Source organism: Pleurodeles waltl, chromosome 2_2 (genome assembly GCF_031143425.1).
Source record: "Pleurodeles waltl isolate 20211129_DDA chromosome 2_2, aPleWal1.hap1.20221129, whole genome shotgun sequence".
Lineage (NCBI taxonomy): Eukaryota > Metazoa > Chordata > Amphibia > Caudata > Salamandridae > Pleurodeles > Pleurodeles waltl.
The window spans coordinates 974,634,611-974,654,222 of record NC_090439.1 but is presented as its reverse complement, the minus strand read 5'-3'; the positions used below and the strand labels follow the sequence as shown (position 1 = coordinate 974,654,222).

Genomic DNA, 19,612 nt, shown 5'->3' with positions numbered 1-19,612 from the left:
AAACTGAATATTGGCAGCAATACTTACATAGTTAGTTGTTTAGTCACTGAACACAGTGCTAAAGACCATTAATTTAAAGGTGAAATATGTCTAAAGCACCACAGGACTCTTAGTTTAGTACAGCATCAGAAGGCAAGTTTTACTCACATATAAGATCTTGTGTGTTGAAAACACATTGTGTTATTAGCATTATGTCCATACAAAATATATGTTGCAAAATAGTTTTGAAGACAGGATAGCCAAAACGAAATACACATCTATTGTGATCGGTAATTTAACAAATTATATTCTATTGAATCCCTTAAAAAAAGCCAGACAAAATATTTATGTTTGATTAAGCTCACCACGTCACGAAGATGGGGACATGGACAATGTTTCCAGCAAAGAGAAGATGTTGCTTCTTTACCCACCAACAGTTAGCGTTCAAACATGAAATATGTGTTTACATTTGAGGAATTGTGATTTCCGTACATTGGAGGTGCAACAAACAGTTATCATCATTGTTACTACTGTTATTAATAATATTATAAATATTATTTTAAGTATTGAATATTTCAGAAAAGGATAATAAGACTGGTTTTATAGGACAAGAGCAAAACGCAAGCATGGTATTGCTTTCAGCCCTACATCCTCTCCTCACTAAGCGACCCTACCCCTGCCATTCACTGGCAGTCTCCAAGTCCCAGATTCCTGCCACTTAAACATCTTGCAAAAAATGGTTAATTTGGAATAACTAATGATAATACTTTTAATGCTAGGGCAGGGGGACTAGTTACAGCTCTCAAGAAACCTCTGAATCTAGAGATTTACTTTTGAACAAGGCCTGCAGTACACAACTCGCATTAATAAATGAAGCAGGTGGGGTCAGCGCAGGTATATCGGGCACAGAGTGTAATGATAAATACATGTCAATGCATCTTTAATGCTTGTTATTCAAAAAGGTGTAACACATAGATATCATTTGATTCAAAGCGATTTTAAGTGAGGTGATCCAGGTATAAACCTGCACAGATCAATTGGTGAATGAAGATAATGAAAGCCACACAACAAAAAGGAATTTTTAAAACAAAACCTTTTTGGCTATTAGACTGCACATTTAGTTGAGCAAAGGCATCATCATTCACTTTAGATCTTCATATGTATCTAGTGTGCTTTTGTGATGAGACAGAACTGATAGATCAAAAGAGAAGATCTGATTGTCTGCCGACAAATCAACATGTTTGGTGTCCATTTTAGGACTCCGGGACTTAGTCCCCAGGTGACAGGCAATTTGATTGGGGACATGAGAATCAGTGGCACTAATTGTTCAAGATTAGCTGTTCTTTCCATGTCCCAGTCTGTGAGCTGTCCTCTGTGCCATCAAGTCTGCCACTTTTGCAGCGTTAATCTGTTCAGTCTTCTTTTCACATGAAGAGTTATCAATGTCACTGGAAGTCAGCCCCCTTTCTGCCTTCTCTTGCCCCCATCTTTTGCCAGACATTCCCCTACTTCTTCTAGGCACACGAAATGCCAGGACTTTCCTTACCTGAGGCAGACTAAGAATAATATCAGATATTACAAAGTCTCTTGCTCTCGTGGGAATTGCTTTACTGCAACAAAACTGTGCCCCTGTAGCTGATAAAGACGTTTAGCTGCAGATTTTTTACAGTTGAATAATCCTCAGGTTTCAGACTGGATCCAGGTGTTTTTGAGAAATCCAAATGTGCCCTAGTAGGTGGCATCCGCGCCAGGAAGTGATGTGCCTATTTCGGTGCCACCCCAGCAAGCTGATGTCAGTTCTTTCCTTTCTGCGCAAGATAGTGGTGGGCTGGTCTAAAGTACCCTCTGTCGTTTTTTTTTTTTACTGACATATTTCTGAACTTTTTGTCAATACTTTTTTGAGAGATTTTCTCTCCTAGTATGGCAGGTTGTCTCCTAGGAAACTGGCTGGTTTCAACCCATTTGGTGCTTGTCACAGGCAGATGTCTGTGACAGACCCACAATTGATGTTCTTATGGTGCTTGGAGAGAGACCACGACTCTACTACCTGCAAGAAGTCATGCATCCGAAGCTGTCCGACGTCGGTCAACTCCGCTATGCTCAAGATCTCGGTCATACAGAAGGTGGCAGGACTGTTTGCAGAGATGGGCATTGCATTTTAGGTCATCGGGGAAGTTGAGTCTCATAAGCAAAACGGAATTGAAGAAATTGAAGTCATACTTGACTTTGCTGCGCCTGTCAAATTCTTCTGATGAGGGACGGGAGCATCAACACTCCAGGCCTCGTGCTTTGGCAGAACCTGAGTCAGGGTCCTCTCTGACATTCTTTGAACCAGAGCAACCTGGCCCCCTCTGGAGCGCCTTTGGGCTTCACAGGCTTGAGAGTGGCCCACACTGGATGCCCACTGGCAGATTCGTCCTCAGCGCCGATTCAGTGCCCTCTCTCTGTGATTTTTTATTTTTTTTATTTTTTTGGTCACTTCTCATTAGATTAGCCTTGATGTTCATCACATTTGTTTTCAGTTCCGGTCACTCCGGAAGTGTTCCATGGGGCTTCCATATCAACCACCTTAAACCCTCCTCATAGGAAGATTCTGTCTCACTCTAATCCTTCATGAAAACTGAATTATCATCGTCACCTCTTCTCGCTGCCATCATTGCTTCAAAATCCACCTATCCTCTGACTCCAGCTAACTCCTGTTCTCTAGGGGACACATCCTGCCTCTCATCATCCTCGTCCTCTACATGGATCCAACAACAGCATCAAAATTTACCAGTGTGCTGCAGACACACAAATCTACAAAACAATTTCCGCCACACCTAACATCCAACATCTCACCGGACCTGAATGTCTAGCTGTAACTAAACGTACCAATACAGAATTTCTCCTAATACCAACACCAACTAACTCGTCCACACGTGGATAAATAACATGTCCCGGAGGGCGTATGGGGGACACTCACCAAACTGTCAAGGATGGGAGAGATGCAGCCAAGTTTACCATTCTGTGTGGCTTGGACACGACCGACTCACTGGGCAGGGCAATTTCCTCGACAGTGGCCCTTCTTTGCCACACCTGGCTGCAAACCACGTGCTTTTCGGGGGATGTCTAGGCAAATCTGATGGACAGCCCTTCCATGGCTCATGCCTTGTGGGAGAGAAGGCGGACTCCACGCTTCAGCAGTTAAAGGACTCTTGAGCTACGCCAGATCTTTGGGCCTCTCGGTGCCCATTCTCCAGCAGTCTCCCTATTGCCCCTTTCGCAGCTTCAGGAGGGGAAGGGTAGCACACCAGCCTCAGGTCAACCACCGTCCTCCATCTTCACAGCATCCAGTGCAAGGACGAGGTCATGGTACCTTCAGACCCAGAGGGTCTAGCCAGATGTCAGCCACCACCCAGCCCCACTCTTCCGCAGTGCCTAAGTCCTCCTAGTTTGGTTCTGGAAGGCCATGTTCGTCCGGTTGGAGGGAGAACTGGATTTCATCTCCCTCACTGGTGGTCCATAACCAAATGGGTCAAGCAGATCCCTCTCCTTCCAATCTTTCCCTCCCTCTATCCCTCCATTGAAAGAACAGTTGATGGAGGATCATTTAATCTTGCTCCGTGAGGAAGTTACAGCTCTCTTGGCCAAGGGAGCCATAAAAAGGATCCCGAAGTCAGAAGTAGGCAGTAGTTGTTATTCCCAAGACTTTCTAATTCCAAAGAAGAACAAGGGTCTTCAACCTGTCTTGGAATCAAGGGACATCAATCTCTTCCTCAAAAAGGAGAAATTCAGGATGCTCACTCTAGCTCAGGTCTTGTCTGCCCTAGACCAAGGAGACTGGATGGTAGCGTTGGACTTGCAGGATGCTTATTTTCACATGTCCATCCTGCCCGCCCACAGGCATTACTTGCGGTTCAAGTTGGGCCATGAGCACTTTCAGTTTACCATGCTCCCTTTCGGACTCACCAGTGCCCCTCGGGTGTTCACCAAGGTGATGGCGGTGGTAGCAGCTCATCTGCGCAGGTTGGGGATTTCAGTCTTCCACTATCTCGAAGACTCGCTGTTGAAGGCTCCTACGCCCAGGCTCTCGTCACCCACCTTCAGACTACAGCGGACTGCCTGCATTCGCTGAGATTCCCTATAAACATGCCGAAGCCACACCCGACTCCCTCTCAGAAGTTCCCTTTCAGCAGAGCTGGTCTGGATACTGTGCAGTTTCGGGTTTATCCTCCTGAGCAGCAAGTCCAGAATATTCAGGTTATGATTTAGATGTTTCAGCCTCTATCCTGGAATTTGGTGCGACAGACTTTGAGGCTTTTGGGACTCATGGCTTCCTGCATCCTGTTAGTCAAACATGCTCGATGGCATATGAGGGCTCTGCAGTGGGACCTGAAGTTCCAGTGGGCGCAGCATCAGGGAAAACTCACCAACACGGTTCAGATCTTGGAGGGAACTGCAAAAGACCTGCAGTGGTGGTTAGTGAACTGCGACTGGGTCAATGGCAGACCCCTCTCTCTTCCCCAACCAGATCTCACAGCACTGACAGATGGGTCACTTCTGGGATGGGGTGGCCATCTGGGAGAGGCGGAGATCAGGGACCTCTGGTCTCCAGCGGAATCAGGACTCCAAATTAACTTGTTGGAGCTCCGGGCGATCCAACTGGCATTGAAAGCATTTCTTCATGTTGTGAAAGGGAAGATAGTGCAGGTGTTCACGGACAACAAAACCGCAATGTGGTACTGCAACAAGCAGGGCAGTGTCGGGTCACTGACCTTTTGTCAAGAGGCTCTGTGTCTCTGGACATGGCTGGAACCGCAGCACATAACCCTGGTGGTTCAACACTTGGTGGGTTCTCGGAACGCCAGTGCGAACAAACTCACCTGTCGATGCCTAGCGGATCACGAGTGGTATCTCCTTCTGGAGGTGGCACAAGGACTCTTTCAGCAGTGGGGGAGAGCCTTGGTTAGATCTGTTCACCTCCCAGCGCACGCGCAATGTCAGCAGTCTTGCGTGTTGGAGTTTCCAAGGCAGTTATCGCTCGGCGATGCTTTTCGTCACGAGTGGTGTTCAGGCCTCCTTTTCGATTCTCCGCCTATACCACTCCTGCCCAGAGTTCTCAAGAAGATCAAGAACAACCGGGCCCAAGTCATCCATATGGCTCCTGATTGGGCATGGAAAGTCTGGTATCCCAAGCTTCTCAAAATGAGCATCAATCCTCCGATCAGGCTGCCCCTCAGGAGAATCTTCTGTCGCAGCAGCAGGGGAGGGTTCTCCACCCAAACCTTTCAACTTTGCGCCTTCATTTTTTTCATAAATCTTTTTTTATTAGAGTTTTGTTGCTATTTTTAACCATTAGCACATTGTATCATTCACACATTGACAGGATCAATCAGCTATAACAATTCTGATGGAGGTATGCCACAGAATGTGTTCAGATATATATCATGTCCTTTGATTCAAGACAGCCGCGTTTCGTGCTTTATGTGTGTGATGTGGGTCCGGTTTAGCTCCGATATCTCTGAACATAACTGAGTTCAAAAACAGATTGCAATGAAAACATTCATCCCACATCCACAGGGTTCTATCTGGTAAGCAGAACTGTCAGACCAGCATTGCATACATTAATAGCGCCGCTGTTGCTTAATGAATGTGTCAGCACAGCTCGATTTAACAAGTAATAATAATAATTTAAATAATCAGAACCAGAGCCTGCCAACTACGTCTTGCCCTCATACAACCCCCACTTAGCGCTTCTCCCGGATCCCCCCTATTTGCCAAATACAGGAGCATACAACAATTCAAACTGCCTACACTAGAGGAGTACCTTTAACAGGATAAGGAACCGCTCCTCACATTCCACAAACAATGCATTATGAGCGTCGCACCCGTAGGTGCTCAAATTGTCAGCAGGTGTATCCTGTAAAGACTCAAGCTCAGTAAGCATAGTGTCCCAGCTAGCAGAAAAAGGATACTTGCGCCAACCCAATGTATCCTCCCTCCTCAGTGCCACCCCCTCAGCCCGTGCCCACACCAGAAAAGAGCGCAGCCAAGCACTCGAAGGTGGATGTTCAGATGCCCTCCACCTCCTGGTGAGGAGGCATTTTGCCGTTAGCAATCCCAGGTCCAGGAAATATGTAGTAGCCATGTGCCGCCTAGATCTGGAGAATAATCCCAGTAGGCAGGCTTCCCAGCTGGGCGTGTTGTGTGGGTAGAAAGGGAAGTGACCACATACTGCCAGTAGTCACACAGTGAGGGGCAAGACCACATCATGTGCAGGAAATCAACCTCAACTAACGCACACCTAGGACAGGATGCATCCGTCCGGTGAAAGTACCTATTAATCTACACCCTGTGGAATATATAGAATTGGATCAGACGGAAGCGCGCATTCCGTAGGACACGCGTGGGGCCTGCCTACGCCATCTCCCAGTCCCTGTCCGGGAAGGGTCTAGTGAGGTCGTCTTCCCAGCTGGCGCGCAGCTCAGCATATGTAAGCGTGGTATGAATTTGTAGTGCGCTGGCTAGCCAGTGAACCAGGTGTGTGCCACAACCCATAACCTGCATGTATTGGACCATTAGGTGGGTTGGGAGTTCCTCCGATACATCTCCCCAGTGAAGGGATAAGGATGTTTTTAAGGAATTATACAGTAAATATTGACCCGTTTGTAACGCAGTCTCTTCCACCAGATTGTCGAAGGGAATCATTGTGCCCTCTCTGTATAAATCTCCCAGTTAGTATATAACAGCTGCATGCCATGTCTCTAGCTCTGCTGTTGACGTAAAAGTGGTATTCCTCGGGGTGCCAAATAAAGGCAGAGCTGGCGCATAAGGAGTTATCAGACGTGTAATCTTTAAGATCCTGCTTTAGCAGCGGTGTGCCATCCCTGGAAGAAGAGAGTTTGGTACCCTGGTACGTGTGGTTGGGGTGGAATAAATGAGATATGCTAGCCAGTGTCCATTGAGGCCTCATCGTGGCCGTGTCCCACAAGTTGTGATCTGAAAGCCAATAGGTTGCCCAATGTAATTGTGTGGCCAAATAATAGTGTTCTAAATTAGGCACAGCCAGGCCGCCCCTGTCTAGTGGCGCATATAGTTTTGCCAATGCCACCCTGCAGCGACCAGCCACCCAGATGAACTCTCTTATCCTGGATTCCAAGTCCCAGAAAAACTTTGCCCGTATATAAATGGGTAGGTTGAAGAAGTAATATAAAAGATGGGGAAGTACTACCATCTTCAGGAGGGCCACTCGTCCCGCCACAGACAACGGTAGCGTCTGCCAAAAGGTCATATATGCGCAAATGGAGGTGACTGTGTTCCTAATGTTGCCATCATGTAAGTCAGTATCTGAGTGATAAACTCAAACCCCAAGATATCTGAAGGACCTGGGTCGTTACAGCACTGGGGTACCAGATAGGTGCAGGGCTGGATCTCCCGAGTCTGGATGAAATGGGAATAGACACGACTTACCCCAGTTAACACGTAGGCCCGATAGTGAGGTAAAAAGTTGCAGCACTTCCGCTACCTCAGCAGGCACCACTGAGATAGATCTAAAATAAAGCAGTAGATCATCCGCTGACCGTCCCCAGTTTGCCCCAGGACGGCAGAACTCCGCTGCCAGTGGCTCTATAGCTAGTAAAAACAGTAAGGGGGAAAGCAGGCAGCCTTGCCAAGTACCTCTGCCCATTTGTGTCGGATCAGAGGTAGCCGAGCCAGTCCTCACTCTAAATAACAGTTGAGTAAATAATAGCTTCACTAACCTCAGGAAACCAGGGCCAAAACCTTATTGAGTGAGGACCTGAAATAATAAGGCCCACTCCAATTAATCAAAGGCCTGTGTGGAGTATCGCATTACCTGTGACGTGCTGCGAGTGGATACAAATCCATTTTGGTCTGAGTGGACCAACTGGGGGACCAATAGTGCCACGCGTGTGGAAAGCACCTTAGCCAGTACCTTATAGTGCGTGTTAAGCATAGCCTATATGAGCCCAGTACAGTCAGATCGTGACCAGACTTTGGGAGAGAGATCAGCAGCGCCTCGCGCTGCGAAACAGAGTTCATTCACAGTGAGTGCCTCCTCGTACACTTTCAGGAGGCGGAGGCAAGCAAATGCTCATAGGTCTTGTAAAACTCAGTTTGGAGTCCATCAGGACCCTGGCTCTTGCCAGTGGCTAAAGCACATATACTTTCCTGCAATTTGGATAATGTTAGCAGCTCCTGTAAGTCCAGTCGCTGATCATCTGTGAGATAGGCCAGATGTAAAGGAGTAAGGAAAGTATCATACTCCTCAGGGCTAGCCGACACTATTGATTGGTATAAACGTGTGTAGAAATGCGTAAGCTCATTGTGCATTTCTCGTTGGGTATGTAACATGACTCCCGTCGCCGAGCGCAACGCCACTAATCTGCCGTATCAGCCACGCCAGCAGTCGTCCCTACCAGTCCGCTGGAGCATGTGCATGAGCCGAGTCGGCAACATAATTAAGGCATCACAGGTGCTCTAACAGAGGTACGCGTTCCCCTTGACAGGGCGCAGCGCCTTTCTGGATCATGCAGCGCATGTGTCTCATGTCCCAGCAAAGGTTCCTCTATCCTCATCAGGTTGGTCTCAATTATCCTGCGCATGTTCCACCATACTCACATACAGAGGCCCCTCAGCGTTACTTTAAATGCATCCCATTCCAGGCGCCTCAAGGAGGCCGTTTGGGCATTATTATCAAAATATGTCTCGATAGCCCTGCCAAGCGATTCACAAAAGGGCGAATCTTCCAATGCCTTCGGCTGCATTCGCTAGGTAGGGAGTACCAGGACCGGGACCTCCTCCTACACCTGCACATATTGGGGATTTTGGTCTGAGTGTGCGCAACCTAAATAATCTGTGTGCGATATGGTGAACATTACGTTTTCAGTGCAAAGGATTCTGTCTAATCGTACATAGAGATCGTGCAGGGCTGCATAATAGGAATATACTTGGTCTCTGTCATGGCGTCATATATCTGTCAAGCGCCAATGTTGAAGCCAGTTACGCAGCGATGTTGCAGGGTATATTGCTGGCTCTGTGAGCAAGGGTGGGAAGGAACGGTCTAAGCCCGGGTCGATGACACTGTTATAATCTCCACCCACAAGCCATGGAAGAGCACTCCATCGGGACAAAACACCAGACAATTTATGGAAAAAGTATGCTCGTTCTGTGTTTGGCACATATATGGATCCTAAAACTAGTGCTCGAGCATTTAAACGGCCTCGTACAAAGACATAGCGGCCGTCAGCGTCTACTACCTGCTCCTCAGCTAGAAAGGGTGTACCTTGGCTAATCCATATGAGCCCTCCCCTGACAAAGGAGGAGTAATGCGTGGCAATGAGATGTCTGAGCCATGCGTTTCCTGTAGGAATCCTATATGCACTGAATGTCTTTTGAGATAAGAATAAATGGCGTAGCGGCGTATGCATACCCCTTACATTCCACGTCAGTATATTAATTGGTGCAATGTGGGCGGTGTAAGAAAGCGGATGTAAAATTGTGAAGGGTTAAGGACCTGCGTCCCTCGCAGGCAACAGGCTGGGCACAGGACAAGAATGACAGCAGAGGCTCCTAACAACAGACCAATATAACAAAGCACCAACGCAACTAGCACAAATACCATAAGAGTGGAGAGACAAACTGCTCCCGCCCAAACTTCCAAACATACTGCCATGGTGGGTCCGACACAGCGGAGAGAGAGCGCTTATGGGGGAATTCATGCAGGGAGAAATCACACAAAAGACCCAATCCAGTAGGTGCTTGGTTGGCGCCACAAGGGGGCATTAGGATGGCTACCTGTCGATTTCCCCCCCACCCCACCCCACCCGGAGCGCAAAACATCCAGTTTCTGCATGCTCAACCATAGAAGCATCACTGGCATTTGGGGGGGGTCTCGGCACAGCAGGGTGGTGGGGGGGAGAGACAGTGTCCTCCCCAAGTGGAGCAGCGGCCAGAGGAAGCAGAGATTCAAACAGAGTGTGCAATTGCCCCTAAACATGTCACTGGCCATCAGTTTTTGGTTGCTCTCTGGCGGCTCTATAAAACTGCAACCGGTCCCAGTCACTGAAAGGCTCCCACTCAATGAGTCTTCGTCTCCACCAGCAGTGCCAGTCCCCTCCTCCTCCTGGTCTAAGCTACGGGTCGGGTGCCCAATGGCGCCACCTATTGCAGTGTGCTTCTGCTGTCCCGTATGATCTGCTCAAGGTCTGGAGCATGCAACAGTCGCTGCACAGTTGTTCCTTCGCGGCCTCTGGCTCGATGGCAGCAGGGTCTCGTCTTTCGCTCCCCATCACGTGCCTCTGGTGTCGTAGGCCGTCGGGCCGGTCCATCGCCTCCAGCTAGTCCCATGCCGCCTCAGGGGTATTGAAAAATGTTGTCTGTCCTTGAGCCACCATCAGAAGTCGTGCCGGGAAAAGAAAAGAGTAGTTTAAGCTAAGGGTGTGTAGCTGCCGCTTCACCGCCAAAAAGGAGCTCCTTTGCTTTTGCACAGACATAGTGTAGTCTGGGAACAGCATTACCTTGACGTTTTCCACCTGAATACTTTGCAGGGTCCTTTTCTCAAGTAAGATGGAATCTCTAGCACCATAGTGTAATAGGCGAAACAGAAATGCGTGCGGGCCCGTCCCCGGTGGCAAGGGTCTTGCTAGCACCTTTTGCGCCCGTTCAACAGTGAAAAAGGTGTAAGCGTCTCAGCAGTTATTTTATCAATTTTTCCACATTGGACACTGAGTTGTTCCCCTCGACCCGTTCTGGCAGACCCACCACTCGATGTGGTTTCTCCAGGAGTGCCCCTCGGAGTCCTCTTCCCCGTGCTCCGAGAACGCCACTCTGTCCAGCAGCGATTTCCTGTTGTCCGCATGTAGCAGGTTAAGGTCCGTTGCCACAGTGTCTATCTTTCGCTCCAGGGATGTTATGGTTTGATCCAATGAGGCTCCTAGGCGTGCCACCACCTCCAGTACCGCATCTAATTTGTTGTCTAGTGTGGATGAGGAGCCGGCACCCCGACCAAGGAGCCACCACTTGCCCAGTGCGCAACCGCCCCATGCTGCGGGTGGTCGAAAGCAGATTCTCCTACTTTCTCAGGGGCAGAGGATGGTGTATAGCATGGTGGCCGTATTTCACACATGTATCCAGCACCAAAGCACCCCCTCCCCCCCAACTAGCAAATCTCAGCCAGCTACCATTGTGTGGTCCCAAATTGGTTTTTAGATCCCACAGGTGAAGGGCATACGTAGGAGTCTCCAGTGTCTGTGTACCCCCAGCAGCACCCCAACCCTGTTTCTGGTTGGTGCTGGCTTCAGTGGTTTCCCAACTCCTTTGCCGCTCTGTTGTCACCCTTGTGATGGGCCGTAGGCGAGAGGGAGACAACAATCAGCACCCTTCCCCCCCACCCCACCAAGGGACATTTACCAGTCTCTGTCATGCTCCACACCTTATTCCTTGGTATGCCTCGGCTGAGGTGCCTGCCAGCAACCTCTCCTCGCCCTCTTCTGCCGCTCAAAACCTGGTCTCCTCACCTCCAGCGACGCTTTTGTCATAAGTCGGCGATACAACTAGTTTCATTGCGCCGGATCTGTCGTACCACTAGGACACGCACCTGTAGGGCCGCTGCCTCGCCATCTCAAGGCTTTGCTGTCCTCTCGCTTATCAAAGGAGGGGGGAGGTAGCGTACACTCGGTGGGCTCCTAGGGGTTCTCCCCACACCAGCAAGGCATCACCCGTGTGTTCACTGCTGCCTGCTCAGGGCTGCCCCCCCACCCCCAATTCCTCCATTCTACGGGACCGCTCTCAGCGGCCCCGCCAGTTCCTTCGAGGTGAGTCCACTACTGCAGTGGGCTATCCCTCGCCAGAGACTCTGCCTCTCCTCTCCGAGCTCCCCGAAGAGAGGGGTTGCTCGTCACCTCGGCACCGTAGACCTCCAGAAGGGGCCCCCTTCTCCCACAATAGAGCCCAGCATCTCCTCTCTCGGGCTGCGGCTCCAGGCCCCCACGCCCTTCGCTCCTCTGGCCGACCAATCCACTTCCTGCAAGGCCGCGGCCGACAACCGAGCGGTTTTCGGGCCACGTCGTCGGCCTCAGTCCGCCACACAAGACGTACACGTCTCAGCTGCCTCAGCCAGCCGATCTGCACCCCATGCAGCTCCTGTGTACTGGGAATTTCAGGAATTAACTGGGCCTCATGACGTAGCCTGGTTAAAGTGCGCCTGCCATGTTGGCTCCTCAGGCCAAGCCCCAACTCTGTGCCTTCACGTGTGGAGATTGAGCGGCGGCACTTGATGGCTTTCGACCTTCCTCCCGAAGTCTGTAAAGTTATTTCGGCAGCCAGGTGTCCCTCCACTAAAATGGTATACGCCTGGTGTTGGAAATGCTTTGTATATTATTGTACAGAAAGGTCTGTCAATCCTCTTTCTGCTTCTTTTTCTGATATTCTTCTCTTCATTCTTTCTCTTCCCCAGCAGGGTTCTGCTGGGGACTCTAAAGGGCTATCTTTCTGCCTTATTGGCATTTCTTTGGCTCCCTGATCAGCCTTCTCTGTTTAAATCCACCATTGTACATAGATTCCTCAAAGGGCATGTACATACAGGGAGTGCAGAATTATTAGGCAAGTTGTATTTTTGAGGATTAATTTTATTATTGAACAACAACCATGTTCTCAATGAACCCAAAAAACTCATTAATATCAAAGCTGAATATTTTTGGAAGTAGTTTTTAGTTTGTTTTTAGTTTTAGCTATGTTAGGGGGATATCTGTGTGTGCAGGTGACTATTACTGTGCATAATTATTAGGCAACTTAACAAAAAAATATATATACCCATTTCAATTATTTATTATTACCAGTGAAACCAATATAACATCTCAACATTCACAAATATACATTTCTGACATTCAAAAACAAAACAAAAACAAATCAGTGACCAATATAGCCACCTTTCTTTGCAAGGACACTCAAAAGCCTGCCATCCATGGATTCTGTCAGTGTTTTGATCTGTTCACCATCAACATTGCGTGCAGCAGCAACCACAGCCTCCCAGACACTGTTCAGAGAGGTGTACTGTTTTCCCTCCTTGTAAATCTCACATTTGATGATGGACCACAGGTTCTCAATGGGGTTCAGATCAGGTGAACAAGGAGGCCATGTCATTAGATTTCCTTCTTTTATACCCTTTCTTGCCAGCCACGCTGTGGAGTACTTGGACGCGTGTGATGGAGCATTGTCCTGCATGAGAATCATGTTTTTCTTGAAGGATGCAGACTTCTTCCTGTACCACTGCTTGAAGAAGGTGTCTTCCAGGAACTGGCAGTAGGACTGGGAGTTGAGCTTGACTCCATCCTCAACCCGAAAAGGCCCCACAAGCTCATCTTTGATGATACCAGCCCAAACCAGTACTCCACCTCCACCTTGCTGGCGTCTGAGTCGGACTGGAGCTCTCTGCCCTTTACCAATCCAGCCACGGGCCCATCCATCTGGCCCATCAAGACTCACTCTCATTTCATCAGTCCATAAAACCTTAGAAAAATCAGTCTTGAGATATTTCTTGGCCCAGTCTTGACGTTTCAGCTTGTGTGTCTTGTTCAGTGGTGGTCGTCTTTCAGCCTTTCTTACCTTGGCCATGTCTCTGAGTATTGCACACCTTGTGCTTTTGGGCACTCCAGTGATGTTGCAGCTCTGAAATATGGCCAAACTGGTGGCAAGTGGCATCGTGGCAGCTGCACGCTTGACTTTTCTCAGTTCATGGGCAGTTATTTTGCGCCTTGGTTTTTCCACACGCTTCTTGCGACCCTGTTGACTATTTTGATTGTTCGATGATCACGCTTCAGAAGCTTTGCAATTTTAAGAGTGCTGCATCCCTCTGCAAGATATCTCACTATTTTTGACTTTTCTGAGCCTGTCAAGTCCTTCTTTTGACCCATTTTGCCAAAGGAAAGGAAGTTGCCTAATAATTATGCACACCTGATATAGGGTGTTGATGTCATTAGACCACACCCCTTCTCATTACAGAGATGCACATCACCTAATATGCTTAATTGGTAGTAGGCTTTCGAGCCTATACAGCTTGGAGTAAGACAACATGCATAAAGAGGATGATGTGGTCAAAATAATCATTTGCCTAATAATTCTTCACTCCCTGTATGTTTCCCCCTACGCCCTTTGTTTTGCCCCAGTGGGATTTAAATCTGGTCCTCCCATTTTTGATGTGTGCTCACTGCGAGCCTTTGCACAACTGTCCGCTCCAGCAGTTCACCATCAAGACAGCCTTCTTAGTGACAATAACATCTGCCGGGAGGGTTAGTGAGATCTAAGCCCTGTCATCAAAGCCACCGCATCTCACTATCAATCCAGACAAGGTGGTACTCAGAACTCATGCCTCTTTCCTCCACAAGGTGGTGACCCCATTTCATCTGGGTCAGAACATCACCCTGCCCACTTTCTTTGCTCCACCACATCCCTCTAAGAAAGAGGAACGACTCCATCGACTGGAGCTAAAAAGAGCGTTGTCATTCTACCTTGACTGAACAAAGGAGTTCCGGGTGGATGACCAACTCTTTGTGGGGTACGTTGGAACAAAGAAGGGTCGGTCAGTGCCGAAGCAAAACATTTTGCGCTGGGTCGTTCTCTGCATCAAGATCTGCTATGCATTGGAGAAGGATCAGCCTCCTGAGGGCTTGCGAGCTCTTTGTACCAGAGGCAAAGCTGCTACCACTGTGCTACTCGAGGCGTACCACCAGTCCTGGAGATCTGTCAGGTGGCAACGTGGGCATCTTTGCACATGTTTGCAAAACATTACTTCCTGGACAGTCAGGTACGAAGAGACAGGCACTTTGCCTGTTCAGTCCTACAGGACTTAATAGTGTAAGGAGTAGCCCACTGCCAAGAGGTTATGGCTTGGGTATCTATTCAAAGGTAAGAAATCTGCAGCTAGAAGTCTCTATCAGATGAACAACTTACTTACCTTCGGTAACTCATTATCTGGTAGAGACTCTATCTAACGGTAGATTCCTTACACCCACCCATGCCTCCCCACTCCGCAGATATATCTAGTAGAGTTAGGGCTTATCCCTTTCAGGGCCCTACCATAATTTTGCACAGACAAATTGTTGGTTTGATCCAGGACTCTGCGCTTCTGGTGTGGAAGTTTTGTGGACAAAAGAACTGAAGAACGTGTGCCAGGGAGTTGCCCTTATAGGTGACCGTGATGTCAAAGATGGTTCCAATGATGCTGACGAAGCCACGTGGAGCCAGACGACGCACGCAGATCCGAACGATGCCACCTGACGGCGCACACAAGGAATTGATCAGCAAAGGGATTCCAGATTCGAAACTGATGCCAGGGAATTCAAAGGAAATGAGTCTCTACCAGATAATGCGTTACCGAAGGTAAGTAACTTATTCATTAATCCATGGTTTTACAGGTGCACATTCCTCCTCCTGTGAGTGTATCTGGAATAGTTTTAATAGTTTGCCTGTGATTTCTTAATTCAGTGTTGAACTCTTGAGAGTTTGGTAGTGGAGGTATCCTACAGCAGAGTCAACCCTATCTCCTTTCCAACCACTCTGCCTGACAAAAAGTCTAAACGCATGGAAATGTTTGGCTAAAGCATGTCCTCCTTGGCTAGCCTTTCCTTGAAGCAAGTCAAAGCCAGATGCCTCCTTGGTTTTTACAGCCATGCACTCTGGGACATTGTTTGTGAGATCTTACCGGGAGTCCCTGAAGACTTACTGGTTTCATTGGCTCAAGCCATTCCTGATGACCGGAATGCAGCAACATTTGTCATCTTCTTGGGCCTAGACACCTGCAATTGTATAGGAAGTGCTATTGGAACAGACATTGTTCTCTGGCATTACGCATGGATGAGTTTCACATGCTTCTCCACGCACATCCGCGTGTTCTTAATGGACAACGCTTTGACGGTTTGTTCCTCTTTGCCCGGGAGTGTTTTAAGGAGAGCATATTCTTTGGGCGTTTTGGCACCCTGTTTGTGGATATGCTAGGTGATTGGATTTTTGACAGCTTCTGATAGAAACTTCTAACTTCAGATTCCTTACCTTCGGGAATTTAACCAGGCGGCAGACTATCTGGAAACATTTGTAGCAGTTCCTCTACACATTGACAGGTGACTACATGCAGTTCCATGTCAGATCAGTCCCCCATCAGATTTGACATTGGGTCCTCTACATATGTACCACCTCTGCTTGCTTATGTCGGTTCCTTACTTTTTGTGTCTTCCAATGCGAATCTGAGGCTTCTCGAATCCTGTCACTTCTGACAGAAATTTTCCTCTCAAAATTTTCAACTAGTGTGCAGACAAGGTTACTCCCTTAGCCTACAAGATTTAAACCAGGTTGTGACTGTAATGGCCAGCTGTCTGTTATGGACATCCACAGCATCTGTCTATGTTGCCTCAGCTCCAAAGACTAGTGAGCGCTGTGTCCATGCTGCACCAAGATGAACACGAAGACCATTTGTAAGCACGAGGCAAAACTTGCCATGACCAAAGTGCCTGGATTGAAAAAGTGCCTATGGTTAAAGTTAAAGTTGCTGTGGACCCAATCATAGTCAAGGGCGTGAATATGCTCCCGTTAATGATTGTCATTTAAGTCACGAGGGTCAACTAAATCAAGGAAGCCCCACAAAAACATAAGAAATCAAAGCATGTTTTTTCTGGGTTTTATCAGTTCCACCGTTCAATGATGTGTGATGCTTCAGGCACTGCTAAGCCAAGGAGATGTTCTTCCACAGCAGATCCAATTCCAACGCTAGTCCCATTTCAGTCCTACTTTGAATGGCAGTAGCCAAGCTCCAGATTTCCTGTTCCACAGCGGATCTCTTTGGAGCGCCTTCGGACCCCATGGATCCAAGAGGGTGTCCAGTCGGTTTGCTGGTGGTGGATCCATCCTTGATGCTGACTGCCCCTGAAGTTCGCTCAGAGGCTGACCCCTTCCCTGGCTACAGCTCCACAGACTACGTCCTGCTGGTTCAAGTGATGATGCCGATACCAGAGTGACTGATCACAGAAACTGAGCCAATAGTTTTATTGCACTTTGAGACTGATGCTCCACCGGCGAGTTGTAGACATTAAGGTATCCAGTCTGTGTCCCACAGTATGAAACTGGGGACAGTCACAATGACGATGATGACCAGTATGATGATGGCAATATTTTTAATATCCTCCAGGATAACAATAGTCGGGCCAAACATTGGCCTCTTTTTCCTTAATCCCACTATGGATACTGAGGAGTCCACCTCCTTTTCAACAGTTATTCAGAGAGCGGCTGAGGTACGTGGCGTGCTTACAGAGGGCCTCAACCCAGCCTAATCCAACCAGGAACCTTTGCTTCCCTTTAACAAGGGCCTGACCGATGTTTTGGTGGCTGAGTTGGCAAAACCAGGCAGAACTCTTGCTCCTTAGTCAATAGGCAGCACTGGCCTGCTGTTGGAGACCCAGACTTTCTTCTGCAGCACCCTACTCCAGGGATCTTTGTGGTGAAAGTCTCTACCACTCACCTGAACCCCAGTTCTTTCCCTACCACTCCACCTGATAGGGAATCCAAAAGGATTGAGACATTCGTGAAATTAATGTTCTCCTCTGCCAGACTCACTCTTATGCTCTTTATCATAACATGCCTGTTGCACAGTTATTCACATGCAATATCATATAGAGTGGCATACACCTCGCCAGCTGTCCCCGAGGAACTCTGTGCAACCTTACAAGGGCTAATTTTGGAGGACAGGATATTGCAAAATACTAAATGTCTAGTCTGGACACTACCGATTGTCTGGATAGGGAAGTCGGTACATGCGTAGTGCTTAGGCACCACTTCTGTATTTGCTTCACACGCTTCTCATCGCGATGTCCAACAGTCCCTCATTGACATACCTTTCAATGACTCCAGACTGTTCAAAGCGAAGGTAGACTCGGTCCTTGAAAGACTCTGGCAGAGTAAAGTCACTGCCCGTTCCCTGGGTTTACCTCTGCCAATTTGACAGTTCCACCACCAGCACCTCTTTCGAGGCTTCGGTCGAGGTTACCAGCAGACAGTGTGCACTTCAGCAACAACAAGCTTTCAGGTCCTTTCGAGGTAGAGTCAGAGGATCAGGCCAGCAGCATCCAGGCCTCCAGCTGCAACAAGCTATCCAAACATCACCCTGCAACCATCACAGAACCACTTTAATTTGTCCATGGCAGCACGCAATAGCCTGTAGGAGGTTGCATCACCTTTCGTCTCTTTGGCTGGAGGAACATCATGTTCAATCAGTGAGTGCTCCAGATCATAGAACATAGATACTCCCTGCCATTTCTGTACTATCCACATGGACATTCCATCCGCACCAGAACGCCTCCCAGAGGATCACTTGGCCGTACTAGGTGGAACATTTCAAGCTCTTTTGGTTGAGGGAGTAACAGAAAGGGTCCCAGTATCTGAGATCAGGAATAGTTGCTAATCTCATCATTTCCTGGTGCTGAAAAAGGACAGAGGTCTTTGCCACATCCCCGGTCTGCGTCCTCTGAGCTGGGGCCGGATGTCTTTCAGCAACAGGGAGAATCTTGGCTTGAGAATGTGCAGTGTCAATGCTTTCATGTACTGGAGTTCCCAAAAAGGCACTACCTGGAGACTCCTGTATACTTTTCTGACACTACTTCTCCTGCTCTTAGTTCAGATGAAGCTCAGAAACAACCAAGTCTAAGTAACCCTATTAGCTTCAAATTGGGCCAGGAGAAGGTGGTACCTGGAACTTCTGGGCCTTTGCATATGTCCTTTGATCAGGCTGCCACTTTGGGAGAATCATCTTTTGCAGTCGTAGGACAGAGTCTTGGACCCAGGCCTGCACAACCTGCACCTCCATGCATGGAGATTGTGCTACGACGGTTATTTTCCTTTGACCGCCCTCTTAAGGTTGTTGATAGCATCCCTGCAGCCAGATGTCCTTCCACAAAATCTGTGTTAGGGCGGCACTGGGATAAGTTTGTGGTTTGGTGGGGTACCCGCCAGTTGAAACTGTTGTAGGCTAAACTGTCAGATGTATTGTTTGTTTTAGTCTTTGGTCCAGCACGTGTCTGCTGTGGGGACTGTTTAAGGTTACTTGTTGCCCTTATCAGCCTTTTTAAATTTGATGTACTAGCCATCCTTGTTCAAATCACCCATTGTGATGCATTTTCGTAAAGGTTTGCAACATATGTTTTGGCCAAAGCCCTTTGTGATGCCACGTAGAGAATTCAACTTAGTTTCCACTTTCCTCAGGTGTACGCCTTTTGACCCATTGCACAGTTGTCCATTGAGCCTACTCGTCTTAAAGGCAGTCGTTCTGGTTGCGATATCCTGACCATGATATGTGAGTGAGCTTCAGGCCCTCATTACGTCAAGCCCTATTTATGTCAGACCCTCCGTATGTCACTATTTTTCCCAGACGAACTGGTGTTAAGGACTTAACCTGCTCTCTTTCCGAAGATGTTGATGCCTTTTTACGTTGGACACGCCATCTCTCTTCTGACCTTCTTTGCAGCATCTCATCCCGTATAAGATGAAGAGAAAGACTCCATTGTTTGGAGCCCAAAAAAACGCTCTGCTTTTACATTGATCACACAAAGGAATATCAGGTGGATGATCAGGTCTTTTTAGGTTCTGTGGGGCAAAG

General features: G+C 48.2%; 1 protein-coding gene across 2 annotated transcripts in view; it reads left to right on the top strand.

Annotated features, from left to right (window-relative positions):
- The window catches only part of TAF2 (TATA-box binding protein associated factor 2), a 663,535-nt gene that overhangs the window by 324,810 nt on the left and 319,113 nt on the right, over positions 1–19,612 (top strand). The gene's annotated exons all lie outside the window — the stretch shown is intronic.